The sequence below is a fragment of the Pinus tabuliformis genome, chromosome J (genome assembly GCF_031772625.1).
Source record: "Pinus tabuliformis cultivar Carrire ecotype Pingquan chromosome J, CPIR1, whole genome shotgun sequence".
Lineage (NCBI taxonomy): Eukaryota > Viridiplantae > Streptophyta > Pinopsida > Pinales > Pinaceae > Pinus > Pinus tabuliformis.
Window position 1 is genome coordinate 666235693 of NC_142295.1, and position 16881 is coordinate 666252573.

Below are 16881 nucleotides of genomic sequence, written 5' to 3' on the forward strand. Positions count from 1 at the left end.
TAGTATTGGATCTCTATGGTTTTGGACCATGGTTTGAGTAAGGACTAGACTATAAAAGGGAAAGGAGATCATTTGGTTGGGGCAACTAATGCGTTGAATATCTTAAGATGAGCTAGATCTGAAATACCGGTGATTGGTTGGTGAGTTAAAGCTGGACCTGAATCAAGGAGAAACCTGAGCATTACAAGACGGATCTACTAATGGGTCGAGATCTCTTTGGCGCTTGATCAGATCTGTAAATCTGATATTCTGGGGTATAATTGAAGTCTGATAAATTATCTATACCCGCAGGTGTGACCCAGCACACGTGCAGATACCCGCAGGATCGACACAGGACAGGCGCAGATACCTGCAGGTTCGACATAGCACAGGCACGGATACCTATAGGCTTGACACAACGCACGCGCAGATACCCACAGGCTCGACACAGCATAGGTGCGGATACCGCATTCTTGACACAGCGTAGGTGCGGATACCCGTAGGTCAAAGAACTGAATACTGCGGACGTACGCAGGTTTCTATTGGTGAAGTTGCGGACTTTTCTATTGAAATATGTTTTAGATGCTTTTGTCTATTACTGCAGTGTTCAGGGTTCTGAATTGGTGTCTAGTTACTGGTACTATGTTCTGAGAAGTTATTGATTCAGTATTTGTACAAGGAAGTTGGTTGATTGCAGATCTAGTTGATGTTTGATTGATATTCATGGATCCAGTTTGAAAATTTATGAAACGTGGTCCCTGGAAGAAAAGAGAAGTCTTCTGTAGGTCAGCACCTACGTACTAGTACCTCATCTAGTACAAGAGCTAAGGGGGTTGTAGCTCCCTTCCAGAAGAGTCTGGATAATAAGAGAAGGTTGTAGCCTTCTGCAGGTTGAAGCCTGCGTGCCGGTATAAGATTGCGCCAGTACAGAATCATTGTATAAGGAAGTTTCTAATTGAAAGAATATAGAGACATATTGCAGTAGGTGGTTTTCACCCACATTGGGTTTCCACCTTATATCTTGTGTTCTTTTGTGTGACTGTCTGCTTTCTTTTCTGTTCCTGCTTACTGTTATATGGTTCTAACACACAGATTAATGATCAACATCTGAAGAATAAATTAAATTATAAGTCTGGAAGGTATGCACAAGTTCCATTAGTCAGATCTACTAATCTTTATATAAGTTGAAAAAGAATTTGATAATACTGATTCACCCCCCCTCTCAGTATTATTTTCAACAATTGGAATCAGAGCAAGTCCTTCAGGAAAAGCTTGATAGCTTGAAGGAAGATCTATCATCATGAGCAACTACGAAAAAGAAGCATCTATCAGGCCACCGATTTTTGATGGGAGCAACTTCGTCTATTGGAAGGTAAGAATCACTGCGTATCTACAATCTCTTGGTATAGAAGTTTGGGATATTGTGGAAAATGGATACACATTTCCATCAACAACTCCTACAGATGTAGCTAGTAAAAAGCATTATGAAACAAATGCAAAAGCCGTCAATACTCTATTAGGAAGTCTATCTCAATCAGAATTCGTCAAGGTTATGCAGCTCAAAAGCGCAAAAGAAATATGGGACAATATCGTTCTGGGCTATGAAGGAGATGAACAGGTAAAAAGAGAAAAATTACAAACTCTTAGAATTCAATATGAAAGTCTCAGAATGCATAATGATGAAAGTGTGGCTAGCTATTTCCTACGTATAGATGAGATCGTAAATTGTATGAAAAACTTGGGGGGAGAAAGAAAAGAAGTTGTTTTGGTTGAAAAAGTTCTAAGATCTTTGTCTCCTAAGTTTGATTCAAAAGTTTCTGCCATAGAAGAAAATCAGAATCTACAGAGCCTTACCATGTCATAGCTACTTGGAATTCTAACTACTTACGAGATGAGAAAAGGAGGACCATCAGACAGGAGAGAAGCTGCATTCAAGGCTTCAGGAGAAGGAGATTACTATGAGGCAGGACATATGTCAGAAGAAGAGGAAGAATCAAATTTTGTCAAGAACCTTCAACTGGGAACTGGAAGATTCAGTGGTAAGCTGCCTTTCGAATGCTTTGCTTGTGGAAGGGTTGGTCATTATGCTGCAAAATGTCCTCATAAGGATAAACTAGACAAAGGTAAGGAACTTGTTAGATGGAACAGAAAATAGAATGTAAATAAGAAGAGCTATTACACGCATGAAGACAGTGATGGATTGTCAAATAGTGATGAAGATGAATAAGGTAATGATGATAGACTTTTGATGGCTTTTGAAGATGATGATTTCTTGGATGCTATAAATGAAGAAGGTATTTGTGAAGAAATCTCTAAACTTAAAGTTTGTTTAGAAGAAAAGAATATGAATATAGATACTCTAACATTCCAACTTGCTGAAAAAGATAAACACAATGAAGAGTTAGAATGTGAAATTGTGGGACTTAGAAAAGAAATTGAGAAAACAAAAGCCCTTAATCTCAGATTTGCTAAAGGGTCTGAAACTCTAGATGAGATTATCAAAGTGCAGCATTCTCTGCTGATAAAGACTGGCCTCGGATATTCTGAAGAAGCATATCAAGCTCATAAGCAAGCGCAAAAGCCATCCACCTCCAAAAGTTATCTTGATGCAACAAGGATAAGTGAACAAGTTGACAATCGACAACAAAAGCATAATGGAGATCACTAGGTAAATCAGGGACAATTTGTTTCAAGAATGATCAAAGATTATCAAGTAAATCGGGGGCAATCTACATCAAAGATGAACAGAAGCCTCAATCGACCATAGGTAAATCATTCTCAATTTGGCTCAAGAATGGATGGAAACTACAATCATATGGTTGGTAGATTTGATAATCGCATGAATTTCTTCAATGGCCAATGTTTCTCTTGTCATAACTTTGGTCATAAAGCTGCTCAATGTGTTGCCTACAAGACCATCATGACTAGGGAAGCTCAAAAACAAAGGAGTATGATAGGAATAATGAAAAGAACCTACAATAACTTCTCTTCTCTTGAAAATGAAATAGAATGTTCTATCTGTAACAACTTCGGTCATGAAGATTCTGAATGTAGAAGCAAGTTTCGGCAAACAACTCAGAAGGAGAAAGCTTCATTGAGTTCCAAAAAATGGAAAAAGAAAGAAACGCAACTGGAAAGATGTGGGATAGCCTTATATGCAGAAGGATAGAAAAATCAATGGTACATTGATAGTGGATGCTCGAAACATATGACAGGTAATAAAGAAAAACTTCAGTCATATAGTGCCTTAGAAAAGGAAAAGAAGGTCTCATTTAGAAATGACACCCCTGCATTCATAAGAGCTAAAGGCTTTGTTTGTTTGAAAGAAAAGGTCAAGGCTAGAAATGTTATGTATGTTGATGGCTTAAAGAATAATCTATTGAGTGTCAGTTAGATGTGTGATCAAGGAACTGAGGTAATATTTTGATCAAATGGATGTATTGTTCGTGAGCTTGATATAGGAAAAACAGTGATCAGAGGCATAAGAACTCCAAATAACTAATACGTACTCAAGGGAGAACAACAACAATGCTATTTAAGCAAGAATGATGAACAATGGCTATGGCATAGAAGACTGGGGCATCTTAGCTTCTCTCAGATAAGGAAAGCATGCAAATATCATGCAGTTCGTGATCTTCCCGACATCAAAATTCCAGACAATACAATATGAAAATCATGTCAATTTGGTAAGCAAACTAGAACTAATTTCCCTGAGAAGGAAGGATCATCTAGCAGGCCACTTGAACTTGTCCACACCGATATATGTGGTCCAACTAGGAAGAGGTCACCTCGAGGAGAAGAGTATTTCATATTGTTCATTGATGACTTTTTAAGGATGTGTTGGATAGGACTCATGAAATATAAAGATGAAGCTTTCGAAAAGTTCAAGTCATTCAAAGCTTTGGTTGAAAACGAATCAGATCGCAGAATCAAATGCCTCAGATCTAATCGACGAGGGGAATTTACCTCAGATGAATTTTTTATTTTTGTGAAGAACATGGAATAAGAAGGGAATTTTCTACTGCAAGGACTCCTCAGCAAAATGGAGTAGTGGAAAGGATGAACAGAACGGTTCAACAAATGGCGCATGCTATGCTTGATGAGTCTGGAACTCCCGCAACCTTCTGGGGTGAAGCCACATTTGCCGCTATCACTATTCTCAACAAGACAAACGTCCGAGTAAACAACACTCAGACTCCTCATGAACTTTGGTACAGTAAGACTCCCATGGTAAAATACTTCAAAATTTTTGGAAGAAAATGCTACATTAAAAGCACTGATGAAAATCTTGGCAAGTTTGAACCTAGAGCGGATGAAGGCATTTTACTTGGCTACTCTCCCCACAGCAAAGCTTACAAGTGTTACAATAAAAGACTTGGTAAAATTGTTGAAAGTATTGATGTAGTGGTTGATGAAGAAGGAAACACTCCTAGGCAGGTAAAATTTGAAGATCTCGAAGATGGCGAAGACTATCTGTCAACATCAAATCAGATTCATGATGAAGAAGAAACCCATGAAGCACCAGAAGAACAGATAAGGATAGAAGAAAAGACTCAATCCAGATACGTTCAGAAGAATCATCCAGAATCTCAAATTTTGGGGCAGAAAGAGGCAGGTGTACAAGCAAGAAGAACCATTTCAGAAGCTTCAAGCTATCTAGCATTACTCTCCTCCACTGAACTGTAGAATGTAAGAGAAGCTTGCAAAGATGAATGTTGGGTCAAGGCCATGGAGGAAGAACTCGAGCAGATTGAAAAGAATAAAACTTGGGAGTTGGTTCCTAGACCAATAGATAAGAATTTCATAGGGACAAAATGGATTTTCAAAAATAAGCTAAATGAAAATGGGGATGTGGTTAGAAACAAGGCAAGACTTGTTTGTAAAGGATATGCGCAACAAGAAGGAATAGACTTTGAAGAAACTTTTGCTCTAGTTGCCAGACTTGAGGCTATAAGAATGTTCCTTTCTCTCTTTAGCTTTCAGAAGTTCAAAGTATTTCAGATGGACATAAAATCTACCTTTCTGAATGGAGACTTAAATGAAGAAGTATATATTGAACAACCAGATGGGTTTATTCTTGGAAATGATCCAAAACTTGTATGCAGACTCAAAAAGGCTCTCTATGGCCTTAAATAAGCTCCAAGGGCGTGGTATTATCGGTTGGATAAGTACCTCCATCAACAAGGTTTTATAAAAGGATCGACTGATAGCAATCTATATATAAAAATTGACAATGATAAGTCGCTGATACTTGTTGTGTATGTTGATGACATCATCTTTGGTAGCAATGAAGAAGACATGAGTCAAATTTTGCGTTGGTGATGCAGAAAGAGTTTGAAATTTCCATGCTTGGTGAGCTTACATATTTTCTTGGTTTACAAGTCCAACAAAACAAAGACGACATTTTTCTATCACAAACCAAATATCTCAAGCAGATCTTGAAGAAATATGGGATGGAGGATTCAAAACCAGTATGTACCCCTATGGTGATAGGATGCAGCCTCAATGCAAATGATGAATTGGCAGTTGTACATCAACCAACCTATAGATCCATGATTGGTAGTCTACTATATCTAACAGGTACCTGACCAGACATTATGCATGTAGTGGGAATAGTTGGAAGGTTTCAAGAAAATCCAAAGGAAACTCATCTTCAGGCAGTTAAGAGAATTTTCAAGTATCTTCAAGGAACTCAAAACTATGGCTTATGGTATCCTAGAGGTATGGATCTTACACTTCATGCATACACTGATGCGGATTGGGCAGGAAGCGTGGATGACAGGAAAATCACTAGTGGTGGTGCATTCTTCATGGGTCCTAGATTAGTTTCTTGGTTCAACAAGAAACAAAGCTCTATTGCATTATCTACGGATGAAGCAGAATATGTAGCTACTGCATCTTGTTGCACACAACTCCTTTGGATGATGCAAACATTGCAAGATCTTCAAATCACTTGTACTCCACCTATCTCCAGTTTTTGTGATAATACAAGTGCAATCATTATTTCAAAGAATCCTGTCATGCATTCAAAGACTAAGCACATACCGATCAAGTACCATTTTCTTCGAGAACAAGTGCTTGAACAAAAGGTCAAATTGGAGTATGTTCCCTCTAAGGAACAAGTTGCTGATATTCTCACCAAACCACTGCCCAGGGAGCCTTTGAATACCTTAGAAAAAAGCTGGGGGTAGTTGATGCATCATCTTGCTGTTGAATCTTGTCTGTTTCAGATATTGTTGGTTGTACGTGAGTTTCATATGGGGTATATGCGTACATACGCTGGTTTATGTGGATACAGTCGACTTGAAGAGAAAAAAGGATGAGAAGAGTCCGATATGGGTCTGTCAGAGACAATCTGGCACAGGTTTAGGGGGAGCATATATTCTTCTAATAATGCATTGTTGGCATTATCATAGAAGATCTTGGTTCAATTCTTCATTTGTTTTGATTTCAGGAGGAGCAAGTGCAGAAGGAGAACATGAATACTGATCTGAATAATGATTGACAAATGCTGTTGATATTTGTTTCTACCTTTCTTTTGTCAAGGTCATGTAATGGCATATCTTGGTGCCCCACTATGCCTGGGATGGATATTGTAATATGCTTATTATATCATGTATCCCCACTTGGTTGGGAGTCGTATGTATGAGTCTTTGGTGATAGGAAGGTCAGTTATGATGTATAAAGTCATATTTCTTTTGTAGATCTTGTATATATGTTAGGGGGAGCTTGGAAAACACAGTAGAGCAGAGATTTCAACATGTACTCAGGGGGAGCATAACCCTTTTCCCTTGATGTCAAAGGGGGAGAAAAGAATTTGAGTGACTTTGGGTTGCCATCAAGTCCAAAGGGGGAGATTGTTGGCATTATGACACAGGTTTGACTCAATGACATAAGTGTTGTCCTTGATGGCAACTCACTCAAATAGCAGATCACAAGTTCAGGCTCTCAAAATAGTAGAAAATAAGATACCCGCAGGTTCTTGTTCACAAATCCGCGGACATACGAAGGAGTGCCGAACAAAAGCTGCGGACACATACACAGGTCCTCCGAACAAAAAGTGCGGACATAAAGTACACGCACTTTCATGCAGAAAAAAGCATGCACGTGGGAAATCTTATGGTTGGTCCATGGTATTTAGTCTGACATTTTTGATCCTATGGTTTTGGTCCATGGTGTTTGCATCTAAAGTATTGAACCCAGGTTTTGGGTCCCTAGTATTGGATCTCTATGGTTTTGGACCATGGTTTGAGTAAGGCCTAGACTATAAAAAGGAAAGGACATCATTTGGCTGGGGCAACTAATGCGTTGAATATCTTGAGATGAGCTAGATCTAAAATACTGGTGATCGGTTGGTGAGTTATAGCTGGACCAGAATCAAGGAGAAACCTAAGCATTACAAGACGGATCTACTAATGGATCGAGATCTCTTTGGCGCTTGATCAGATCTGTAAATCTGATAATCTGGGGTATAAGTGAAGTCTGATAAATTATCTATACCCGTAGGTGTGACCCAGCACAAGCGCGGATACTCGCAGGATCGACACAGCGCAGACGCAGATACCCACAAGCTCGACATAGCGCAGGCGCGGATACCTGCAGGCTCAACATAGCACAGGTGCAAATACCAGTAGGCTCAACATAGCACAGGTGCAGATACCACATTCTCGACATAGCAAAGGTGCAGATACCTGCAGGTCAAAGAACTGAATACTTCGGAATTACGCAAGTTTCTATTGGTGAAGTTGCGGACTTTTTTTATTGAAATATGTTTTAGCTTCTTTTGTCTATTACTGCAATGTTCAGGGTTCTGAATTGGTGTCTAGTTACTGGTATTGTGTTCTGAGAAGTTATTGATTCAGTATTTGTACAAGGAAGCTGGTTGATTGCAGATCTAGTTGATGTTTGATTGATATTCATGGATCCAGTTTGAAAATTTATGAAATGTGGTCCCTGGAAGAAAAGATAAGTCTTCTGTAGGTCAAAACCTACGTACTAGTACCTCAGCTAGTACAAGAGCTAAGGGGGTTGTAGCTCCCTTCCAGAAGAGTCTGGAGAACGAGATAAGGTTGTAGCCTTATGCAGGTTGAAGCCTGCATGCTGGTATAAGACTGCGCCAATACAGAATCATTGTATAAGGAAGTTTCTAACTGAAAGAATATAGAGACATATTGCAGTAGGTGGTTTTCACCCACATTGGGTTTCCACCTTATATCTTGTGTTATTTTGTGTGACTGTCTGCTCTCTTTTCTGTTTTTGCTTACTGTTATATGGTTCTGACAAACAGATTAATGACCAACATCTGAAGAATAAATTAAATTATAAGTCTGGAAGGTATACACAAGTTTCATTAGTCAGATATACTAATCTTTATATAAGTTGAAAAAGAATTTGATATTACTGATTCACCCCCCCTCAGTATTATTTTCAACAAATAATTCCATCGAGTCTTCTCAAAAGGATCGAAGGAGGATAATCTTTAAAATTTCCTTATCTAGGTCAGAATGACCTGACCTCTGTAAGGTGTACTTGAACCTTTCCACACTATCTTCCAAATTCTCATATTCTTTTTGTGTGAACTTGAAAATTTCCTCCTTGATGTTCTGGGATTTACTGTAATCCTGGTATTTCTCCAGAAAAGCTGTCTGCATATCATCCCATGTGGAAATGGATTTTCCTCCAAGGCCCATGAATGACTGCAGAGCCGTTCCTTTTAATGTAGAAGGGAAAATGTTTAACTTCTGGGCATCTGTTGTGTAGTCATACCCTCATCACGCTATGTCGAACTCAAATAGAAATGTGTCGAGGTATTCTGAAACAAGCCCATGAAAGTTTGGTAAGGCTGCCAATGGAATAGCCTTTGTAGGCACACTAGCTCCCAAATCCACAATCAGAAAATCGATGGTGGAGGTTGTGGGAGCCATAAATATCTTCTAATAGTCACTGGGGATTTCAACAGGCTCTATGGAGGATGACTGAGGATTCCTTACTACTGGGACTCGTGTCACTTTAGTAGCACTTCCCCAATCCCTTGGTGATGCAAGTATCTCCTTGTTTCCTTCTCCTATGCCCTAATGTCTTGATCCCTCAGCTACAAACTTCTTTCCCTTACTAGAGCAGTCTGACCCTATCGATGTTTTGCTCTTGATTTCCTCCTCTGCTATCACCAACACAAGATTCTGCTGGTCAAGTCTACTGCTGGATATTTCTTCCACTACTAGAGGAACCCGTTGTGTTGAATCACCGAAGAATTCCGTAGACACCATTGGTTGCTCTATTGACTGTCCTTCAGACTTGTCTCTCCTTGCCCCTGGTCTCACAACTGCGCGAGAGGATGCTTCTGATTTAGCCTTTGCTATGATCTGTTGGATATATTTTTTTCTTCCCAGATCTGGTCCTCCCCTCTTTGGGGTTCTCCCTCTGCCCCTCTTATTTGGTTCTTTGTTCGTACAAAATTTGCTATGGTGGAAGGTCTTGGTATGAACCTATGATGCTTCAATCTTGGAGTAAGGTGTTAAAGGACTATTCCTTCCCCAAGATGAAATAACTCGCAAAAAGAAAAGCAGCTAAAAAAAAACAAAAATCTAAGGTTTTAGGCCTAGAGAAAGTCGTCAAAGGACTCCTCCCTCCCGGAGACAAGAACAAGAAACAAACACAAACCATGGGAAGACCTAATACTTCCAAATTTGAAGTAGGGCGTCAAAAGAATCCTCCCTCCCCAGGGTAAAAGCTAGGGTTTTTCCCAAGAATAAAATACACAAGGGTTAAAAGAAATAAATCTAACTCAGGGCCTGGAGTAGGGCGTCAAAAGACTCCTCCCTCCCCAGGACAAGAGAATGGCCCAAAATTATCAGAAAGGAAAAAATAAACAAGTAGAAAGAACACCTACGCTCAGGACATGAAGTAGAGTGAGAAAACTCGTTCTCTCCCCAGGATGCGAGATTGACCCTCTGGTTGGTCTGGATCGTTATTTGCACCTTGTTAGCCTCCTCAGAAACAATGCCAAAAATGTTGGTGTCCAGGTATGAATGATTTATTCACCCTATTCTGACATTAATTTATTAATTTGGGTGCGTATCCTTTCAAGGCAATGCACAAGGTATATGCATGGGAAAAGCGCAATCCGTTCCGACCAAGGGTTCGCAGTTAAGATTCAAAGCATGGCTGTAAGAATAAATTAACTACAGAATTCTCGAAATAACCATAAACAGTAAAGAGCTGTAACAGAAAGCATAAACTAAGAAATAACAGACACACAAAGATGCAACACCTAATCAGAAGAGCGGGCCCAGCTCTCTGATCAGGGCTGCGATAGTCATGAAGAAGATTGGAACAAAAAAATAGGTGATACTTTATTAATCTGTAATAGGTGATTAGAATATCGATGGGAGAACCCCCATTTACAGGAAAAATCTCTCTTTTATACACAACATGGGAGAATAACATGTATCCCTGAAACAAAATAACCGCATATGCAGAAATATACATCAGTTGGAACGGCACCAACACCAGATAACCGAGATAGCAAAAAGGCTCTGTTGGGTCCCTATAAGACTAGTGATTACCCCATTACTATTGTAGTTGCATCCCTCATTAATATTGATGTGCCCCTCTTATACCCATATTGTTATTATTGTAACCCATAGAATCCCTCTATTGTTATTTTTGTGGCTTTATATTATTATTGTTAGGTCGGCTGGGTTATATTGTGACTCCTTAGACTCCTATATATAGAAAGGAGGTTTTTTCATTTGAATCATCCAAGAATTGTTCATTTATGTAATTTAAAGGAGGTTGACCCCTCGAAGAGGCTGAATTCCAAGGCGTTGATCTATATTTTCTATCTTTTATTGAGCTGGTTTCATAACATTTGGTATTAGAGCTTTGGATTCCAGGGTTTCGCTGCTCCAAATAGGTCATCGTGGAATTTTCGCTATAACATTTATTCTGAAATGTTTTAGAAGCTAAAAAAAAAACCCCATTTGAGAAGACATCACGTGGAACCTCAAGTCCGAATTTCAGAACTTTTTGCGCTATATTTACGGAGATATGATTTGAGTAAGTTGGTCTTTTTGCAGACTCCTGAATTACATTCCAAACAGGTGACCTGGGGAAAATCGTCATAACTTTCTCTCTAAGCATCAGATTTAAATTTCATTAGAAGTCACAGAAAGAGAATAGACTATAGTTTCTTGTAGATATTTTTCAGAGCCAAAGGTCAAAACAGTGACTCGTGGCACGTCGTACAAGTTCGCTCTACTGAACTAGTCTATAATCAAGTCACTGTGGGAGATTTCGCATAACGCTTCCTTGGAGAATCCAATTTGGGTCAGACTAGTGGCATTGGAAAGAGGACACAGAGGGCTAATTTAGGTCAAAATTTTAAAATTTGATGATTATAAAGTACATAGATACATCAGAGGCAATATCAAGCTCCTACAAAGTGAAAAATGTGTGTAGATTTTTTAAATTTTTTCTTAAGCTTGGTTTGAAAATTTATTTTGAAGGAATTCAAAGGGAATAGTAGAGAGTTATTATCGGTAATTGATGCCATGAGGAAAGAAAATGAAAACACCTAGTAAACAACCTGAAAGCTCTAGCATAACTCATGAAGAAGAGGAAAAAATGCTAAATGATATATCAAATTTACAAGAACAAGTGCAACAAATTTCACTCTCACAAAAACTAACAGAAAATAAGATAAATGGCGTGGAATAAAAGATAAATGGCATGGAAGCTAAGATGGACGATTTGAAGATAGATTTGAAGAGAGACATGGCAGATTTGAAGGTATATTTGAAGACAGACATGGCAGATTTGAAGACAAATTTGACAAATTTTCTACAAGAAATACTTACTAATGGTGAAAAGGTAGTAAAGGAAACTCATGATGCGAACAAAAGAAATGTTAATCATGATTTCTTAGACTTTAATGTGGGATCGAAGACCCACCATATTCCAAAAATCAATATGAGGAAGTTTGATGGCAAGGATCTCGCAACATGGATATTACAAATGGAGAAATTTTTCGATCTCAATAATATGCAAAACACACAAAAGGTACGTATTGCAACTTTATATTTGGAACCAAATCAGTTTGTATGGTATCAATGTATTTGCTCTCATAAAGAAATTATCACTTAGGCAATTTTTATGGAAGAATTGATAGCACATTATGAGGATACAAAAAGAAACACTTTTTTTAGCCAATTGATAAGTCTCAAACAAAAGGGTTCAATAATGGAGCACATTGAGGAGTTCCAAAAATTGAGCATAAGGGTAAAAAATATTCTAGAGGAGCATAGGATTGATGTGTTCATAGGGACTTTAAAGGATAATATCCAACATGATGTTTGCCTTTGGGAACCTAATTCATTAGAGAAGGCATTCAGGTTAGCAAGAAAAATGGAAAGCAAAATTATGGCAACCAGGAAGCATACCACTCACAACTATAAAGATGGAAGTGTTGTTGCCCCTAGTCTTCCACAACCTATAAGGTTGACACCACAACAATTGGAAGAAAAAAGAGCAAAAGGGCTTTGTTATAGTTGTGATAGCAAATACACTAAAGGTCATAAGTGTGCTGAGAAGAAATTATTCTACATAGATTGCGAAGAGGAAGAAGAAAAGGAGCAAGAAAGGTCAAAAGAAGAGGATATACTCTAGGAACAAAGACGAGATAAAGAAGAAATGAGTCCAACCATATCTTGTAATGCATTGGTGGGAATTACCACTCCTCAAACCATCAAGATAGAAGGACAAATCAAGAAGAAAAAGGTAATAGTGTTGATTGATTCAGGAAGTACCCACAATTTTATTCATTGTAAGGTAGAAAAAAAATTGAATTGATTCTTATATCCAGTACCAGAGTGTCAAGTGATGGTTGCAAATGTAGGAACAATAAATTGCTCTAGAAAGTGCCATAATATCAAGCTATCGATGGGATAATATGTATTGACTAGCCCAATGCTTTCCATTCCAATGGGAGGTGCTGATGTTGTACTAGGAGTTCAATGGCTACAATCCTTGGGTACAATAGCTTTTAATTTTCATGAACTTTTCATGAAATTTTCTGTTAAAGGAAAGGAAGTTGAATTAAGGGGTATTGCAGGGAAACTAGGAAAGATAATTAGCTCTAATGGTATGACAAAGCTTCTAAATAAGGAACAAAGGGGTGTAATTGCACAATTATGTTCGCTAGATGTTTCCACATTGCAATCATCTATTTCTCCAGATCTCTGAAAAGTCTTGTATAATCATTCCAAGGTATTTGAGACTCTGAAAGGTCTCCCACCTATTCGTGATCATGATCATGCTATTCATTTGATTCTTGGAAGTGTTCCTCTAAACATCAGGCTGTACAGATATCCCTATGCCAAAAAGAGTGAAATTGAACGTATGGTTGCAGAAATGCTAGAGGCTGGTATAATTCAACCAAGTCAAAGTTCTTTCTATGCTCCAGTAGTACTAGTGCACAAGAAGGATGGATCATGGTGCATGTGTCCGGATTATAGGGAGATCAACAAGCTCACTATTAAAGATAAGTTTCCCATTCCCATCGTTGATGAATTACTGGATGATTTGCATGGATCAATTTACTTCACCAAGTTGGATCTTCGTTCAGGATATCACCAAATCAAAATGAAGACTGAAGACATTCCGAAAACAACATTTAGAACTCATGAGGGTCATTATGAATTTTTGGTCATGCCTTTTGGCCTTACTAATGCACCTTCAACATTTCAAGGTTTGATGAATTCCATTTTCAAACCATTCCTTAGAAAATTTGTGTTATTATTTTTTGATGATATACTAATCTACAGCAAGTCTTAGAAGGATCATGTTGAACATGTTGGCAGGGTGCTACAACTATTGGAGGAGAAACAATTATATGCAAAAAGATCCAAATGTTTCTTTGGAGTACAAGGGGTGGAATATCTGGGTCATATTGTATCTCATGAAGGAGTTAAGGTAGACCCTACCAAAATTAAAGCCATTAAGGAATGGAAAATCCCCACATCCATAAAGCACCTGCGAGGATTTCTCTGGTTGACAGGGTATTATTGCAAGTTTGTTAAGAATTATGGGAGAATAACAGCACCTCTAACAACATTATTGAAGAAAGATGCATTTTCATGGACTCCAGAAGCAACAAAGGCCTTCAAACATCTTAAAGAGGCAATGTGCCAAGCATCGGTCTTACCTACACTAGACTTCACAAAAACCTTTATTGTGGAATGTGATGCTTCAAGAAATGGAATTGGTGCTGTTTTAATGCAAGATGAAAGACCCATTGCCTTTGAAAGTCGTCCAATCAAGGGAAAGTTTTTACACAAAGCTATTTATGAGAAGGAAATGTTGGCAATACTCCATGCACTTAAGAAATGGAGACCCTACCTAATGGGAAGACACTTCAAGGTAAAAACGGATCACGATAGCCTTAAATACTTTTAAGAACAAAGATTATCCTCTGAAGAGCAACAAAAGTGGGTCACAAAGATGTTGGGTTATGACTTTGAAATCATCTACAAAAAAGGGAAGCAAAATGTGGTGGTAGATGCACTCTCAAGAAAGGATGAGGATGTGGAAGCATTGTTGTGCGCCATTTCTATTATCCAACTAGATTGGATAAATGAAGCAAGGGAGGAATGGAAGAATGACGAAAAAGTGTAGGCACTTATTCGAAAGTTACAACAAGATTCCAGTACGTCTAATACATTTAGGCGGAAAAATGATTCTTTATGGTACAAAGATCGCTTATACCTCTGTAAGAATTCCCAACTAAAACAAAATATTCTTATGGAATTACACACTTCTCCCTTAGGAGGGAACTCAGGATTTTTAAAAACTTACCACAGGATTAAGAAGGAATTTTTTTGGGATGGCCTTAAATTGGATATTCAAAAATTTGTGGCGGAATGTTTGGTTTTCCAACAAAATAAAGTTGAAACAATTAAGACATTGGGTCTATTGCAACCTTTATCCATTCCAAGGCAATGTTGGGAGGAGGTTTCAATGGATTTTATCACAGGCTTACCCAAGTCTGAGGGAAAGAGTGTCATCATGGTGGTAGTTGACAGACTTACCAAGTATGCACACTTTTGTGCATTATCACATCCATTTAAAGCCAATACAGTTTCTACTGAATTTATGGAAACAATTCAAAAGCTACATGGAAACCCAAAGATTATTATAAGTGAAAAAGATCCCATTTTCACTAGAAATTTTTGGATAGAATTATTTTCTTGTCTTAGTACTTAGTTAGCTCATAGCTCATCTTATCATCCTCAATCAGATGGGAAAAATGAGATAGTAAACAAATGTTTGGAAGGATATCTTCGTTGCTTTTTATCTGATAAACAGACACAATGGGTCAAATGGTTGCCTCTGGCTGAATGGTGGTATAACACTTCCTTCCATACAGCAACAAAAATGACCCTATTTATGGCACTCTATGGATATCAGCCACCATCCATCACATCATATTTAAGAGAAAATTCTAAGGTTCAACAACAAGTCCTCCGACTCTTAAAGGATAACCTTGTGTTGTCACAAAATAGAATGAAACAATAGGCAGATCAACATCGCAGTGAAAGAAATTTTGATGTAGGTGATTGGGTATTCCTACGGCTATAACCATATAAGCAAATGCCCCTCAGGCAAGCTAAGAAAGATAATAAATTATCACCAAAGTATTATGGTCTGTACAAGGTGTTGCAAAAGATTGGTACTATGGAATACAAATTGGAGCTTCCTGCAGCTTCTTGATTGCACCCAGTTTTCCATGTTTCATGTTTAAAGAAGGTTATAGGTGACAAGCTCCCAGTTCAAACAATATTGCCAGAACTTGACGAGGAAGGAAAAATTATATTGGAACTGGAAGTAGTCACAGAAACAAGAACTCGACAACTACGAAGTCGATCAATTTCGGAGTATCTTATCAAGTGGAAGAACTTATCCGCTGAAGATTCCACATGGGACGATGAGAATTTTATACAGAAGCATCCAAAACTACTCAAGTGTTGAGGACAAAAACTTTTTGAAGGACAGGGGCATGTTGGGTCCCTATAATACTAGTGATTACCCCATTACTATTGTAGTTGCATCCCTTATTAATATTGTTGTGCCCCTATTATCCCCATATTATTATTATTGTAACCCGTAAAATCCCTCTATTGTTATTTTTGTGGCTTTATATTATTATTGTTAGGTTGGCTAGGTTAATTGTTACTCCTTAGACTCCTATATATAGAAAGGAGGTTTTTTCATTTGAATCATCCAAGAATTTTTCATTTATGTAATGTAAAGGAGGTTTCCCCCTCGAAGAGGCTGAATTCTAAGGCACTGATCTATCTTTTCTATCTTTTCTTGAGCTGGTTTCATAACAGGCCCAAGAATAGTTTAAGGGGATCGTGACTCCAGCTGCGTGGCCTCCTTAGGTTTGGCCGTTACCATATCTGTTGTGAAATGCTGAAGCGAGGGTTCCTGTTCTCCAAGCTACAGTCAAACATTCAATTCAATACTGTGAATAGATAAGACTCCGTGAATTTATTTCATTAATTAAAATATTCGAATCGGATAATTCAAGGGTATTTACCTTATAAGTTTAGCATGGCATGGGTAAATAAGTACAAAAAGGGTTAAAAAGGATGATGAAAATGGACAGAAAGATAACCATATTCGGTGCCCAACAAGATCATTGATGCAGAGGCCAACGCCATTGTTGCCACTGCCAAGATCCAGAAGAATGAGGCCGAAGATCCAAAGGAGGGGGAGCATGTTTTCCACTCACAAATGTGGGTGAAGGGTTTGCCGATGAAATTCATTGTCGATAGTGGCAGCCAAAAGAACCTCATTTCAGTAGAGGTCATGAAGTGGATGGGCCTACTGGCCATACCACAC